The 17,582-nt window shown below is 38.5% G+C and overlaps 1 pseudogene; it reads left to right on the forward strand.

Moving 5' to 3' along the window:
• Window positions 1–10,367: 10,367 nt before the first annotated feature.
• On the forward strand, window positions 10,368–11,667 carry LOC119529756 (annotated as a pseudogene).
• The last annotated feature ends 5,915 nt before the right edge of the window (window positions 11,668–17,582 follow it).

Here is a 17,582-nt window from a genome sequence, read left to right on the forward strand (position 1 = left end):
CCAGTCATTAGCACTAAGATTTCAAAACCCAGTAGAATCTCTGAATCAAGCACAGAGAATGTGTGAATCAAGAAAGCTCTGGGGGTTTGAGCCCATGTTATTCTATAATTCATTAGGGCACAGTTATTTTGGTTCCTATGAAGAGAAGGATTCAAGGAAGTAAAAATGGCACTAAAATTTAGGTGACTCCAGTTTACCTAAGATTGATATCAATAGTAGGAATAGTTAAGCAGCTAGTTGTGGAACAGGTAGGTGGGCAGAAGAATAATGGACCCCCAAATATGTCCACATCCTAATCCCCCAAACGTGTGAATATGTTACTTTACGTGGCAAAAGAGATTTTGCAGATTTAAATTAAGGATCTTGAGAGGTGCAGATTATCCTGGATAATTGTAACCACAAGTGTCCTTATTAGAGAGAGTATCTCAGTATGCTATGCTGCTATGACACATATCACACAATGGATTGGCTTAAACAGCAAGCATTTATGGTCTCATGGTTTTGGAGGCTAGAATTCCAAACTCAAGGCATCAGCAAGGCCCTGCTTTCTCCCAGGAGTCTGTGGCATTCTGGTACTGGCTTGCCACAATGCTTGGAGCTCCCTGGCTTGCCTCTGCTCCTGTCACATGGTGATCTGTCTCTCTTTGTGTCTGTTCTTCTGGTTTCTGCTTAATTCTCTCTTCTGGATCCTGTGTGGCCTTCTCTGGCTTCTGGCGTCCAGTTTCTCCTCTTTATATGGCCTCCAGTAAATGGATTAAGACTCACACTGATTCTGTCGGCCACACCTTAACTAATAATAACATCTTCAAAACGTCCTACTCTCAGGTAAATTCAAACCCATAGGAACATGAATTAAGACTAAGAACATGACTTTTTCTTAGGGAACATAATTCAACCCACCACAGGGAGGCAGGAGTGACTGAGTCAGAGAAGGAGATGTGATGATGGAAGGAGAGGTCAGAGTGATGCGAATGCTGGTTGGAAGATGGAAGAAGGCCACAAGGCTCCAGAAGCTGAAAACAGTGAGGAACAGAATCTCCCCCAGCAGCTCTAGAAGGAACACAGCCCTGCCAACACCTTGATTTTAGGAACTTCTGACCTCCAGAACTATAAGATAATCATTTCTGTTGTTTTAAGCCACTCAGTTTATGGTACTTGGCTACAACAGCATTGGGAAACTAATACAATCAAAATCTCAGGAAATCAGTTTTCATCTGCTACAGAATCATCAGTGGTATTGGAACCACTACAGTGCCCTATAATTCAAATAAGCCCTGTAGTAAAAATCTCTTAAATGTTTAAGCATTTCTATTACTATTGACATGTCTATAGAGGAAGAATCGAAGAGCTATGCTTTCTCCCAAGGCATGTAAAATTAGGATGCACTCTATAGAGGCATATTAAAACGAACCAAATAGGTTCTGTTTTCTCAGTGCCTCTCATTTGTGCAATTCAAAAACAGCAAACCAGACAAGCTGTTCAGCTGCTCTCATCTGTCCTTCCCACTAATGCTAGCTTGCCAAGATCCTGTCCCCGAACTCAGGACTGCTGCTAGTACTATTGGTACCAATCCCTAGGTTTCCAAGAAAAAGGAAATAAATGCAGAGGCATGGCAGGAAATTAAAGTGGGAAAGAAGGTATTCCAGTTTACTAATGCTGCCCATTAGGCAAAATATCAGAAATAGATTGGCTTTTATAAAGGGGGTTTATTTGGTTACAGAGTCACAGTCTTAAAGCTATAAAGTGTCCAAGGTAAGGCATCAACAATAGGGTACTGTAATTGAAGGATGGCCAATGGTGTCCAGAAAAACTGTTAGCTCTGAAGACACATGACTGGCGTGTGCTTACTCCCAGGTTGCATTTCAAAATGGTGCTCTCCAAAGTGTCAGCTTTCAATGGCTGTCTTCAAAATGTGTCTCTCAGCTGCAGCTCTCCTTCTGTCTGTGACCACTTTTGTAGAACTCCAGTGATTCACTTAACACCCACCCTGAATGGGTGGTGTAACACCTCCATGGAAATTATCCAATCAAAGTTCTCACCCACAATTGATTGACTCATATCTCCATGGAAACACTCAGTCAAAGGATTCCAACCTAATCAACACTGATACCTCTGCCCCTACAGGACTGCATTAAAGAACATAGCTTTTTCTGGGGGACATAATATATCCAAACTGACACAGAAGGTGTGTGGGGAAAAAACACAAGAAAAACAAGATGAAGAGTATAAATAAAGAAGATAGAAGAAGAGAGCTTTTTACAAGGGTAAAGTGTTAATTTAAAAAGGCAAAATTCATTCCTCTATGCCTCTAAGGGGCTAATATGTGGCTATTAGCATAGAGGTAAGGAATTAATACATCCTTAAAATTTTTATGTCTTATGGGTATTTAGAAAGTTTATCTGACCAAAGAAAGTAGTTGAGAAAATAAGGTTATGCTGTTTTTAGATAGTAATTACACAAAAGAAAAACATCTCAGTTTGGTTAGAAAATATCATTCAGCACCATTGGTTTTTGAAGCTAGCTTCCTGAAACCACAATTTTAACCAAAGTCTACTATCAAAGTTATCAAACAGAAGCAAATGTATGAGGGGGTCCTGGGGGGTCTTTTTACTTTTAACTTTTGACTTTTTTACTTTTTACTTTTTACTTGCTTCTGTTTTATCAAACAGAAGCAAATGTATGAGGGGGTCTTTTTACACTTAAACCACCTGCTGTGCCCACTAAGTACCTTAATAAAGGAAATAGAACTAATTATGTCCCGTAGCGTACTTGCTATTTCATAGATGTTAGATGAGAATGTGCTCTCATAGAAACATCTTTCAAGAAGACAAAGTTCCCAAAGGGAATAGAGTAGGCAGTGAACAGTTAAGTGAACTGAAACTTAAAAGATACAGTTCTCCAACAGCCAGGCAAATTTCAATAAATCATACACAAATTATAAATATCTCCAGGCGCAGAAGAGCTGAAAAGGAGGATTTGGATTTTAGTGGCAGGCTGAAAAATTCCTTTTTCGGCAGATCAAAAAACTGATCACATTCACACAAGCCTGGTTAAGTAGGGGGCTAACAACTGTATGAATCCAATAATCTGCAAAACACAAGTCCGCCAAAATTCCATTCCTCAGTGCAGAGTCACAAGTTTTATATTTGTTTTGTGCAGAGAGACAAGGTGAATTTTTTTTCTTAAACTTAAATAATAACCCCACTTAATGGGTTTGAATTATACTGTGAATTCAAACAAGAGGCACCTTTTCATTAAACATAACAAATCAACTTTTTGTTGTAATGTTGTGTAAACATAGCATGCTTGTAGCATTGACTCAATTCATGGTTAAGAGCACAGACTCCAAGACCAGACTGCCTGGTCATAATCCAGCTTTGCCAGTTTCTAGCTACGTGGCTTTAGGTGCATCAGTTTTCTCATCTATAAAACAAGGATAGTAATTAACCCATAGGTCTTTTGTGGTAAATAAATGGAAAACTATGTATAAAGCATTACAATTTTTAGCACGTTAAGTGCAATATAAATTGTAGCTCTTACTGGTGTTGTTATTATTATTACTTTAAAAGTGTCATTTTACTGATCCATAGCCACTGAAGGGCAGGAACAATGAACGCTTTGATTTCATGTGGTACCTATATACCCTAATAATGATTTTAGTCCTGGCTCAGTTTACAATAAAAGAATAGCATCAGCGCAACCTTTCAGCTATCAGATGATTTGAGAGTTCCCTCCCTTAAGTAAACTAATCTGTTTTATGTCATGTTAGATTAGATTTTCCTGATCTAGAACTCCATATAAAGAGAAGCATGTAGTATGTATTCTTATGTGTCTGGCTTCTTTTACTCAATGTTTTTGAGATTTATCCATAGTGTTGCATTTAACAGTATTTTATTCCTTTTAGTTGCTGAGTAACATTCCATTGTATTAACCTACAACAATTTGTTTATTCACTCATTGACCAATATTTGGATTGTTTCAAATTATATATATTTTTTCTTGTAGTAACATTACACAACCCCAAATTTCCCAATTTAATGACATCCGTGTGTACAATTCAGTGATATTACTTATAGTCACAGTATTGTACTACCAATACCATCATCCATTACCAAAACTTTCCCATCACGCTAAATAGAAAATCTGAACCCATTAACAAATAACTCCAAATCCCCACCCTCACTTTCACTGCACCTCCCCTCACCCCCACCCCTCCCTGCCATGGCTAATATCTCACTGGATTCAACTATCTGTCAATATGGATTTGCATATTTTAGATATTTCACATAAGTGGAACCAAACATTATTTTTCTTTTTGTTTCTGGTTTATTTTACATAACATGATGTCTTTGAGGTTCATCCTTGAAGCAAGTATCAGAATTTCATTCTTTTTATAACTGAATTATATTCCATTGTACGTCTATACAACATTTTGTTTAACATTCATCTGTTGATAGACACTTGGGTTGCTTCCACCTTTTGGTTATTGTGAATAATGCCACTGTGAACACTGGCGTACAAGTATCTGTTGAAGCCCTTGTTTGTAATTCTTTAAGGCATATACGTAGAAGTGGGATTGCCAGGACATATGGCAGTTCTATGTTCAAATTTCTGAGGAACTGCCAAACTATTTTCCACAGTGACCACACCATTTTACATTACTAACAGTAATGCACAATGGTTCTTATTTCTCACATCCTCACCAACACTTATTATTTTCCTGTTTTTTACTAATAGGAACTCTGCTGGTGTGAAATGGTGTCTCACTTGGTTTTGATATGCATTTCCCTAATGGCCAATGCTATCCAATTTTTAAAGAGGTTGAGCATCTTTTCATGTACTTATGGGCCATTTTAATATCTTCTTTGGAAAAATGTTTAAGTACTTTGTCATTTTTAGTTTGCCTTTTTTGTTGTTGAGTTGTAAGTTTTCTGTGTATTCAGAAACATATTTTGCGACTGTTATCTCCCATTCTACAGGTTTTCTTTTCGCTTTCTTGATGTCCTTTGTGCATACAACTTTTAAATTTGATAAAGTCCAATTTATCAATTTTTTCTTTTGTTGTTCATGCTTTTGGTGTCATATCTAAGAATGCATTCTGAATACAAGGCCCTGAGGATTTTCCCCTATGCTTTCTTCTAAAAGTTTCGTGGTTTTAGATCTTATATTCAGGTCATTGATCCATTTTGTGTTAATTTTTGTATATGTTGTGAGGTGGGGATCCAATTTTATTCTTTTACATGTGGATATCCAGTTTTCCCATTCTTTCCCCATTGAGTTGACTTGGCACCTTGGTAGAAAATTAATTGGCCATAGATGGGTGGATTTATTTCAGAACTTTCAATTTTATTCCAGCAGTCTATTTGTTTGTCCAAAACAGTGCCAAACTGTTTTGATTACTGTAGCATTGTACAAAGTTTTGAAATCAGGAAGTGTTAGTCCTCCAAGTTTTTTAGCTCTTTTTCAAGATGGTTTTGGCTATCGGACGTCCCTTGCTATTCCATATTAATTTGATGATTGACTCCTCTGAAAAAAAAGGCCTCTGGAATTTTGATCAAGATTGTGTTGAAAATGTAAATTGCTTTGGGTAATATTGACATCTGTACACACAAAGTGTCTGCCACTTTTTTTAGGCTGCCTCTGATTTCTTTCAGCAATGCTTTGTAGTTTTCAACATGCAGGCCTTTTACGTCTTTGACTAAATTTATTTCTAGATAATTTGTTCTTTTATATACTGTTGTGAATGTAATTACTTTCCTTATTTCCTTTTTGGACTGTTCATTGCTGGTATGTACAAACACAGCATATTTTTGCATACTGATCTTTTACCCCACAAATAAGCTGAAATTCTTTATTAGCAATAGCAGCTTTCTTATGGATTCTTTGGAATTTTCATACATACATATATATATATGAATGAGATCATATTTTCTGTGAATAGAAATAGTTTGCCTTCTTCCTCTACAAACTGTATACCTTTTATTTCTTTTTCCTACCTAATCACTCTGACTAGAACTTCCAGTACAATATTGAATAGCAATAAGTGCAAGCAAGCATTCTTGTCTTATTCCTGATCTTAGGGGAAAAGGATTCAGTTTTTCACTATTGAGTATGATGTTAGCTATGAGTTGAAGAAGTTACTTTTTATTCCAAGTTTTCTGAGTCATTTTATTTAAAAAAAAATGTGCTGGATTTTTGTCAAATGCCTTTCTTGTATCTATTGAGATGTTTATTTGGTTTTTAGGCCCTCATTCTATTTTTTTTTAATTTTTGAATGCAATTTTATTGAAATATATTCACATACCATATAATCATCCAAAATGTACAAAAGTTGTTCATAGTATCTTCATATAGTTATGCATTCATCACCACAATCAATTTTTGAACAGTTTCATCACACCAAAATAAATAAATAAATAAATAAAAGTAAGAATAAAAATAAAAGTAAAAAAGAACATCAAAAACATCCCATACCCCTGCCTTCCCCCTACCCCCATTATTCATTTACTTTTTGTTTCCATTTTTCTACTCATTTGTCCATACACTGGGTAAAGGGAGTATAAGCTATAAGGTTGTCACAATCACACAGTCACACCATATAAGCTACATATTTATACAATCATCTTCAAGAATCAAGGATACTGGATTGCAGTTCAATAGTTTCAGATATTTCCTTCTAGGTATTCTAATAAACTAAAAACTAAAAAGGAATATCTATATAATGCATAGGAGTTACCTCCAGAATGACCTCTTGACTCCATTTGAAATTTCTCAGCCACTGAAATTTATTTTGTTTCATTTCTCTACCCCCTTTTGGTCCAAGAAGTCTTTCTCAATCCTATGAAGACAGGTCCAGGCTCATTCCTGGGAGTCAGGTCCCATGTTGCCAGGGAGATTTATGCCCCCTTGGGAGTCATGTCCCACTTAAGGGGAAGGGCAGTGAGTTTATCTGCAGAGTTGGCTTAGAGAGAGAGGCCACATCTGAGCAACAAAAGAGGCTCTCTGGGGGTGATTCTTAGACAGAATTATAAGCAGGCTTAGCCTCTCCTTTGCAGTAACAAGCTTCATAAGGGCAAGCCCCAATATCGAAGGCTCAGCCTACTAAATTGGTAGTCCCCAATGCTTGCAAAAATATCATTAATTCCCCATATGGGGAAATTTAATATTTCCACATTTTCCCCCAGTCCCACAAGGGGGCTTTGCAAATACTTTTTATTCTCTGCCCAAATTACTCTGGGATCTATCAGGGCTTCACACTAATCTGTACAAACCAACCAGATCTCACTCCCTATTCAAGGTTCCATGTAATTATGGTATTTGAATAAACTGACCATACAAGTAAAATTATATAGTGTGCTACAGAAAATATAGATTTTGCACCAAATGACTTCTCTTCCTTTGGTCCCACACAGAAACTGAAGTTTTAAAATACAGTTAATATCATCCTCTACCCTTTAGTTTGATCTACCCCAGTCTCAACCAAGTCCATTTTGTTCATATCTCCATTAGAAGTCTGAGCTCCATTTCAGCCTCTTTAACAGTTGCTGTATGGGGGAATGCCAACAATTACAGCTGCCGAGCTCTGGCTCTGAGGCCCAGGTGCCACACAGACACCTGAAGCTCATGCACAAATAGCTCAGTATCTGAGAATTTAGAAATAAATGTTACAACTCATGAATAGATGTGACTGCTGTAAGAGCTTACAATCTAGGAACCTTTACATAAGCCTTTCCCTGATAACCCATGCTCCCAGATTCAATTCTCAGAGTTTGCACATTACTGTTAGTCTATATTAGTGGGGCATTATAATGTTTGTTCCTTCATTCTATTAATGTGATATATTACATTAATTGATTTTCATTGAACCACCATTGCATTCTTGGTCATGCTGATTAATTTTTTTACTGTGCTATTGGATTCAGTTTGCTAGTATTTGGGGAAGGATTTTGGCCTCCGTATTCATAAAGGATCTTGTTCTGTAATTTTCTTTTCTTTTAATATCTTTATCTGATTTTGGTATTAGGGTAATGTTGGCCTCACAGAATGAGTTAGGAAGCATTCCTTCCTCTTAAGTTTTTTGGAAGAGTTTTGAGAATGACATGTTAATTTGTCTTTAAAGGATTGGTAAATTCACTTGTGAAGCCATCTGGTCCTGGGCTTGAGGTTTTTGAATGCTGGTTCATTATCTTTTCATGTTTTTGGTCCATTGAGATCTATTTCTTCTTGAGTCAGTTTAGGTAAAATTGTATGTTTCTAGGAACTTGTCCATTCCAACTAGGTTATCTAGTTTGGGGCATACAATTGTTCATAGTATCTGATTATAATCCTTCTTGTTTTTGTAAAGTCTATAGTAGTGATGCAAGTTTCATTTCCAGCTGGAGGTGGAAAATTTACTATTGTAATGAGTAAAGGTAAAGTAAGGTTGGGAGCTTAGGGTGCATGCTCCAGGAAGGGGGCGTCCCTGGCTGTGGCAAGGCAGGAACTTGTGGTCAGCATCAGGATGGGTCCTTGCTATTTCACTGGCCAGGGACTGTGTGGTTCCCCTGGAGTGATGGGGCAGTGGCTGCAGGAGCTGCAGTTCCCAACGGCTTCTTGCAGGTGTTTGCTTGCTATATGTTTCTGGAAATAAACACAGCTCAAGTAGAGACAGAAGTTAGATGGAACAACTGTTTTTTGCTCAGACTTAATCCTGGTGACATTCCTCTATTCAAACATTGTTATTACTGTCCATATACCATTATATGACTATAACACAATACATTTATCCATTCTCCTCTTTATGGACTTCTGAGTTGTCTCCATTTTTTCTTTTTTTTTCCCTATTTCAAACAATGCTACTATAAACATTTCTCTACATGTCTACTTCACACAGGTAAAATAGCTTCTCTAGGCTATTGTATTAGTTATCTTTGGCTACATAACAAATTATCCCAAAAAACTTAGCAGCTGTTAAAAAAAACAAAAAAACAAAATTTTATTATTTCACAGAACTTTTTTAGTATGAATAGCCAAAAAGTTGAAACAACCCAAATATCCATCAACTAATGAATGGATAAACAAATTGTGGTATATCTCATACAATGGAATATTATTCAAACTTAAAAAAGAATGAAGTTCTGGTACATGCTACAACGTGGATGAACCTTGAAAATATGCTAAGTTAAAGAAGTCAGTCACAAAAGGCAACATGTTGTGTGATTACATTTATATAAATTTACCTGACATTCCAAAATAAGCAAATCTGTAGAGACAGAAAGTGTATTCATGGTTGCCTAGTGGTGGTGATGGGAGAATGGGGGTGGGGTTGTATGTGACTGCTGAAGTATACAAGGTTTCTTTTTAGAATGATTAAAATATTCTGAAATTGATTGTAGTGATGGTTGCACTACCTTCTGAATATACTAAAAACCATCAGATAGAATCCTTTAAATAGGTGAATTTCATATGTGATATATCTTAATAATGCTACTTTTAAAATGACACAGTATGTTCTTTAAAATTCAAAGGATATTGTAGATTAGACAAAAGTTGGTTATTAAATTTTGCCTTTCCATTTAAATCAAGTATCAAAAATTAGAACATTAAAAAAATCACCATCTCACACATATATCTACCACAGACATGTATACAAATGAAGTAGAACTTAAACTGAAGTTGGAGTTTATAGTTTTTAAGGAGGAAAATTCTTTAAAAACAAATTTTATTCAGTTCTCTCAACATAATATATTTGACCTGATGTACACATATACCTAAAATAATTATTATTAAAGGCAGAAATGCTCATTTGTGAAGAGCATATAATTTTTCCTGGAGTGTGCTGACTTCTCAAAGAATATTTGAGCTCTCACTTTTGGAGATGCCACTTGTGATAATTAACAGAGGGGATATTTAGCTCATTGCTAACATGGTGTTGTATGTTCTTACTCCTGTCACTAATTTGTCTGGATCTAAGACAGGTGATCAAGTAAATTCCTAGAAGTTAGCCTTGGACAGAAATATTTGCAAGTGGGTAGAGCCCACATCAGGAAGGTCTGGCAGTGGCACAGTGGGCTGTGGGCAAAGATCCAGTCCAGCTATATATTTTAATAACCTCATTAATTAAGTCTCCCAGGTCCCCTATTATAGAGGCATCTATTATACATCTGGCACCTGAAAAGGAACTTTCTCTGATTTGGGCATCCAAGTCTTACAACAAGACTGTTGTTAGGAACAATTTTGTCATTATGAGTTGGCAACTCTCATGTTATCATAGTAACAAGTCCAACATAGGGAATCTTACACAACCACAGCTTCAGAAAGTTCCTAAAATAACAGCTAGCTGCGTCCATATCCCGAGTCCTGGCTTCTTGCCTCACTCCCCAGACAACATGAGCTTCACCACCCGCTCCACCACCTTCTCCACCAACTACCGATTCCTGGGCTCGGTCCAGTTGCCCAGCCACCGGATCCGGCAGGCCAGCAGCGCAGCCAGCGTCTATGCGGGTGCCGGGGGCTCGGGCTCCCGTATCTCCGTGTCCCGCTTCTCCAGCTCCCGGGGCGGCTGGGGGTCCGGGGGCCTGGCCGGCGGGGTGGCCGGGGGTCTGGCGGGAATGGGGGGCATCCAGGGCGAGAAGGAGACCATGCAAGCCCTCAACGACCGCCTAGCCTCCTACCTGGACAGGGTGAGAAGCTTGGAGACTGAGAATCGGAGACTGGAGGGCAAAATTCGGGAACACCTGGAGAAGAAGGGACCCCAGGTCAGGGACTGGAGCCACTACTTCAAGATCGTCGAGGAACTGAGGGCTCAGATCTTTGAGGTTTCTGTGGACAACGCCCGCATCATTCTGCAGATTGACAATGCCCGGCTGGCTGCAGATGACTTCAGAGTCAAGTACAGACGGAGCTGGCCATGCGCCAGTCTGTGGAGAGCGACATCCACAGGCTCCACAAAGTCATTGATGACACCAACGTCACCCGGCTGCAGCTGGAGACGGAGATCGAGGCTCTCAAAGAGGAGCTGCTCTTCATGAAGAAGAACCATGAGGAGGAAGTAAAGGGCCTACAAGCTCAGATTGCCAGCTCTGGGCTGACCGTGGAGGTGGATGCCCCCAAGTCTCAGGACCTCAGCAAGATCATGGCAGACATCCGAGCCCAGTATGACGAGTTGGCTCAGAAGAACCGAAAGGAGCTGGACAAGTACTGGTCTCAGCAGATTGAAGAGAGCACCACAGTGGTCACCTCTCAGTCCGCTGAGATAGGAGCTGCTGAGATGACACTCACGGAGCTGAGACGTACTGTCCAGTCCTTGGAAATTGACCTGGACTCCATGAGGAATCTGAAAGCCAGCCTGGAGAGCAGCCTGCGGGAGGTGGAAGCCCACTATGCTCTGCAGATGGAGCAGCTCAACGGGGTCCTGCTGCACCTGGAATCGGAGCTGGCACAGACCCGGGCAGAGGGGCAGCGCCAGGCCCAGGAGTACGAGGCCCTGCTGAACATCAAGGTCAAGCTGGAGACAGAGATTGCCACCTGTCGCCGCCTGCTAGAAGACGGAGAGGACTTCAGTCTCAGCGACGCCCTGGGCTGCAGCAACTCGATGCAAACCATCCACAAGACCACCACCCGCAGGATCGTGGACGGCAAAGTGGTATCTGAGACCAACGACACCCAAGTTCTGAGGCACTGAGGCAGCAGAAGCATGGCCCCCTCTGGGGAACCGGTGACCAATAAAAACTTCTGCATCTTCAAAAAAAAATAAAATAAAATAAAATAAAATAAAATAAAATAAAATAACAGCTAGTTTGTTTCTTTTTAGTAATCTGCTTTGAGTCCTAAAATCAAGCAATATGTGGGGTCTTGTGGGCACAGCTTCATGTCCAGTCTCTGTCCTCACATATACCATATAGGCACACATACAGCTGCCCCTAACAGCAAGGTATGACCTTCAGAGGATCGGCCTGGGGAAGAAGCCCATGGAGGCCCAGGAAATGGGCTTTGGTGCCACGTGGTAGGGAATTCCATCCTCCAGTACCCAAAGCATGGAGGAGTGGGGGAGGACAGCACCAGAACTGGGTGGGCACAGACCCTTAGCCCAGCGGACCCTTCACTCTGTGACGAGGGGAACATCTGGAGGAGCCCTACAAAGGTGAAGTCCAGAGGAGTAAGACTGCCTCAGGCTTCACTTGGTATAGTTATAACACTTCCATTGATCACAGTTTCAAGAACCATCTCACTTGGATTAGCCTTATCAGGATGAGCTACCAGTGGAGGAGGCTGAAGGGGGAAAGTAAATTCACCAACCTATCCCAGGGCAAAGGATTTACCACATGAGGTTTCTGATACCAGATGGATCTTAGCTTTTATTCTCATCCTTCTAAAGCCCAAAGCACTACTCAGCTGTTTCTCTCAAAGGACAAATAGGTAATGTTGGGGGTGACAGTGAGGACATGGGGAGAGAGAGGAGAGTCCCACCCAAAGCGGCTGGGGGTGAGAGTAGTGGGGGAAAGGCAAGGAGGGAGTCTCCAAGGTCTCCGTCTTTTTCTCCAGCCCTACCCCACTCATGGATCTCCTCCTCCTCTTCTATCACCTCCCATGGGTGACAAATATCCCTGGATAAAAGACTTATCAGTTCACCAATTTACACTTTTATGCTTGGCCCTGTTTTCTCAAGGTAATTTCTCATTACCTTGTTAGGCTTCTGATGCTATTAATATATTTTCTATATGTTATCCAGATATTTCAGTCCATCTTGCAGGAAGGTTGTGCTGAATTATAATCAACTATTACTGGAAGTAGAAATCCCAAAATGGTTTTTAGATATTTGTCTTTTGGAAAATTGATATTCAATGAATGGACCCCAAGTAAAGCTTCAAGTTTCCTTTGACTAGCTTTAAAAATGTATTATTTAATGAACATTTCTTTAACCAGTACTTTCTGAGTGTTGCACTATTCAAAACACAATTATAAACCTCAAAGAAGATACAAAAATGAAAAAGATGTAAGTTCTGCCATTGAAAGAATGTATAATCTTGTGGGAGAAGTACACATGTGTGTAAATAATAAAGGAGTGAAGGAGGAAGGTGAAGTGCAGAAAATGAACTGAGTTTGGAAGTAACAAGCCTTGAGATTACAAATTGGAACAGAACTGTCATGTTTTGTGTGGACTATAAATCAAAGGCCTCAAAATGGTAGACTGCAGACTGAATTCATCCCACAAACGTGTTTTATTTGGCCCACACAGTGTTTTAAAAATAGAGATTTCCCATTTATAAAAATCTGGATTTCCATCTTCTGAAAAGTCAAAGATCTGGCAGCCAACCTCATTGCCAACTGGCAACAATCACCAGGAGCTGAGTAGAGACTGCGTCCTTAGGGAGGGCTTAATTTCTTCAATTTACCACATTTCCCATCAGTCCTCTGCCATTATCTTTCACATCCCACATCTTCCCTGTCTAATGAAAAGTGCTATGTAAATGCAGTCTCCAGCCACTCTCCTCAGAATCAGATAATCAATTTTAGGCCTTCAAATCCCTCCCTGCCCCCAGTGCCTTGTTAATCCCATTTTTTATATAGAAAATCTAGACTACAGGGCCTCATCACCCCCACATTCAGTCATTTAAATATCCTGCCTGTAGGGATTTAAGGTCATGACCTGTATTTTGATCCTATCCCTGTGTATTAGTTAGGGTTCTCCTTGGAAACAGAATCAATGAGAGATGTCTCTGATTATCAAATTGTAAAAGTGACTCACGCAGCTGCGGGCACGCACGAGTCCAAATTCTGCAGAGCCGTCAACAAACTGTCAACTCCAAGGAAGACGTCCAACGAACTCCTCGGGAAACGAACCGACAACTTTGACGAACTCCTCAGGAAACAAACCGGCAACTTCGACGAGCTCCCCAGGAAATGCTTCACTGAGCAGCTGAAGAAGAAGTGAAGGCTCTCTAACCGTCTGGCTTATAAGCCTCCAACTGATCACCCGGACCAAATCCAGCCAATTGCATTCTCTCATTGTGGAAGCACGCCCCTTGATGAGTCATCAGTCAGCTGCAGTCAATTTACTGATGAGCCGACAAACCAGCCCGTTGGTTTATTAACCAGCCTCAAATATCCTCACAGCAATCGTCAGGCCAGTGCCCACTTGACCAGACAGCTAGGCCACCTAGCCAAGTTGACACATGAACCCAACCATCACACCCTGTAACATGGTCATTGGAAGAACCAGTCCATAAAAGTTTCCCAGCAGCTTCATTGCCAGAGGCTTTAGTGGAAAACCGACCGCCCGGGAAATCTGTTTCAAAGTAGGTTTTAGGGACTGTGGTCCTGGCTGTTAGAGTAAATGTTGAGTTTTTAAATATCAGATCCTAATTACCCTTAGGGTATACTTAATCATGTGACCATTCTTAAGTAGAAGAAGTTTTAGTCTTGCCCAGGGGTACAGAAGGATAAGAGCTCAAGCTCTAGGAGATCAGGAAGCATGACCATAGCTTCATACAGGGATCCCAGCATTGAGAAAGTCATTGGAGGATGAATTAACTGAGGGAGACACAAGATAAACTTTCATAATTTGTGATCATAGTTAATAACAGCCCTAATCCATGTAGGTGTCATGAAAAGCTTTTAGCAATAAATTGCCCATTGTTTTCTCTATCAGGGACCTCTGTTAGAGGTCTGCAAAGCTCAGCGTGGTCCATCAGGAGGTGTCCCTTTCAGCTGACATAGTCATGAAATATATAAGTAAATCTAATGGGTGAGTAAGGTTGTCATCCATCAGGGCAGGGACTAAGTGACTAAATAACATGAATTCCTAAGATCTCACTCTATAAAGAAGTGAAGAACAAGAAGAATATTGAATGGAGGTTTAAAGTATCTAGAGATTTAAAGAAGCAAATAATGAAGTGCTAGAGGAAGTACACACACCAGATTCCAGTAAAGCACAATCAGAGTAGGGCAACTTCAACAGTTTGGAGACTCACAAAATTCAAATTGACCTAAGGGGCAAGTAACTGCTGTAAAAGTAAACCCCATAGGGTGGAAGGGGATCGGATGCTTGCCTCTGAGGCCCAACTTAAAAATTCGTTCAATTTTTTGCCCATTTTTAAATTGGACTTTTTTCTTTTCTTATTATTGAATTGTGATAATTTTTTTTATTATATTCTGAATCCAAGTCCTTTTTCAGATATGCCTATGTCAAGTATTTCTCTCCCTGTCTGTCTTGCTTTTTATTATTAAACAGTCTCTTCTTGAAGCGCAGATGCTTTTCATTCAATGAAGTCCATTTTATCAATATTTTCTAACATGATTTGTACTTTTTGTACTCTAAGAAATCCTTGCTTAAAGATTTTCTCCTAGGTTTTCTTCTAGAAAATTTATACATTTCATTTTGTTTCATATTTAGGTCTATGATTCATTTCAAGTTAATTTTTGTGTATGGTGTGTAGTAAGGATTGAGATTCATATTACTCGCTATGGATATACAGTTGTTCTAGCACCTTTGTTGAAACACTATCATTTTTTCCCCATTGAATTACTTCAGCAACTTTCTCAGCAATCAACCAACAGTATGTGTAGGTATATTTCTGGGTTCTCTATTATGCTTCATTTATCTATATTGCTATCCTGATGCCAATACCACATTATCTTGAAACCTGTAGCTTTATAGCATGTGTTGAAATTAGTGTAAGTCCTCCAAAATTTGTTCTTGTTTTAAAAAATGGTTTTAGCTCTTCTGTTTCCTTTATCTTTCCATAAAATTTTATGGAGTTAGTCTGTCAATTTCTACAGAAAAGCCCACTGGAATTTGTGTTGGTTTTGTGTTGAGTCTTTAGATCAACTTTGAGAGAATTGACATCTTAACAATATTGAGTCTTCCAATCTATGAACATGGCATAGTCGTCCATTTATTAGATCTTCTTTAATGCCTCTAATCAATGTTTTCTTGCTTTCTTTGTATAGGTCTTGTGCATATTTTGTTGAATTTTCCCTAGGTATTTTCATATTTTTTATGTAATTGAGAATAGTCTGCTTTTTGCAAATTTCAATTTCCAATTGTCTATTAAAAGTACTTAGAAATACAATCAACTTTTTAATATTGATGTTTTTAGTGACTTTATTAAACTCGCTGATTAGTCTGGTAGGTTTTGTTTTGCTTAGATTCTTTGGGATTTTCTATGTACACAATCATGTTGTCTTCAAATAAAGACAGATGTGTGCCTTTTATTTGTTTTTCCTTCTTTATTGCACTGAATAGACACTCTAGTGGTTGTAGAATAGAAGGGGTGGGAGTGGGAATCCTTGCTTTGTTCCAGATGTTAGGAAGAAAACATTCAGTCTTTCAACCATACATATCTTACCTGCAGGTTTTTCATAGATGACATTGATAAGATTGAGGAAATTCTGTTTTATTCCTAATTTGATGAGTTTTTTTAAAATTCTGAATGGATGTTGGATTTTGTCAAATGCATTTTCTGCATTTATTAAGGTGATCACATGTTTTTATCTTTTTCAGTCTGCTAGTATGATAAATTTCATTGATTAGTTTTTTTGAGAGAGAGTTCTTTGGGAATGTCCATCCTATAAACAATATTTGAAGCACACAAAGATCTGTAATGGGTTCCTAGACTGCTTTGGTAACGTGGATGTGAAAAACTGCTCTAAATGCTCACATGAATTTGTCAACATGACGTTTTTGTGTTAAGCACAAATTACCTCTCACTTGAAAACTAATTAGAAATTTAGAAATATGGATTAAATACTTCCAGTATGTTCATACCTTTTAACCAAAGTACCCACTTGTAAAAAAATATGTACAAAGAAAATAAAAACATGTGTAAAAATACATGCACAATGGTATTACAGCATTATTTATAACAAGGAAAAATGAATCACACCCAAAGTATCAAAATATAGGGGACATTTATGATACAGCATAAAATGAAATAATATGCACAAGTTAAAATTAAGTTAGAGAAGAATAATTTCCCCTGGATTCATTCTACATTATTAAGAGAAGGAAACAAAATATGCACTATAGCCCCAAGTTTTTAAAAGTACATATATCCACAAATAGAAAGTCATAATAAAACTCATAATAAAATAATCTTTGGATGGTGGGGTTATTAATTTTTTATGCTTTTCTGTATTTCTAAATTTTCTAAATGAATTACTATTACTTTCAGAATCAGAAAAAAAATTTATGGTATCGATTAAGATGTTTTACCTACAAGTAACAGAATATCCCACTCAAGCTAGCTTGAACATTAAAGACATTTATTATCTTTTTTATTATTATATATATATATATCATCTGTGTCTTCATTGATTGTTTTTCGAGTGATAAACCAACCTTGGATTCTGGTCCTTTTTATATAATACTGATTCAACTTGATTTCATTTCTTGTCATGTCTTGGTCTAGGGTAATATTGACCATGTAAAATAAGTTGATAAGTGTTTCCTCCTCTATTTTCTAAAAGAATATGCACTGAATTGGTAATTTTTCTTCTTAAATATGGAGTAATCTAGACCTAGGGTTTACTTTGGGGGAAAGTTTCAATTACTAATTCCATTTCTTTAATAGATGTAGGGGTATTCAAATTTTCCATTTCTT

This window comes from Choloepus didactylus, chromosome 3 (genome assembly GCF_015220235.1).
Source record: "Choloepus didactylus isolate mChoDid1 chromosome 3, mChoDid1.pri, whole genome shotgun sequence".
Classification (NCBI taxonomy): Eukaryota; Metazoa; Chordata; class Mammalia; order Pilosa; family Megalonychidae; genus Choloepus; species Choloepus didactylus.